The following is a 682-nucleotide window of genomic DNA, read 5'->3' on the forward strand; positions in this document are numbered from 1 at the left end:
AAGCATGTAATAGGATAGAGGTGAAGGTAGATGTGGCTAAAAGTAAGGTGATGAGATGTACAAGGGGAGAGGATGGCAGCGAGTTGGAAATAAGTTTTAAAGGAAGTGGATGGTTTTAGGTATTTAAAGTCGCATGTGTTAGGAAAGAAAGGAGTGGGATTGAAGATAAACTGTATATTGAGATAAGCGAGTAAATGTCTTTGGGGGTTATAAAATTTTATGAGGAATTGACATTTGGGAATGGATGCAAAAAGGAAATTATATGAAGAGGCCATAGTGCCTATGGCAATGTATGGGGCACAGACCTGGAATTTAAGAGAGACAGAGGAAAAAAAAATCAAATGCAACGTCTGAAAAGTATGGTAGGGGTTACAAGGTTAGATAAAGTGAAAAATGAGGAGGTGAAAAGGAGAGCGGGGATGGAAATGGAGATGACAGATAGGACTGATGAATAGATATTAGGAAGTTTTGGACACATGAAAAGAATGAGTAAAGAAAAATTAACAAAAGCAGTGTGAAAGGCAGAGGTAGATAGAGTGAACTTGAGGGACCGTGAGTGGAAATGGATGGATGGAAGGGATGGAAAGAGCATTGAGGAAGATGGGAATATCTGTTAAGCAAGGAACGGAGGAGGCAGGAGGTAGGGGTGAGTGGAGAATGGCTGCGTATAGGTGATACTGTG

Source organism: Oratosquilla oratoria, chromosome 43 (genome assembly GCF_046742065.1).
Source record: "Oratosquilla oratoria isolate Oo_2021 chromosome 43, ASM4674206v1, whole genome shotgun sequence".
Taxonomy (NCBI): Eukaryota; Metazoa; Arthropoda; class Malacostraca; order Stomatopoda; family Squillidae; genus Oratosquilla; species Oratosquilla oratoria.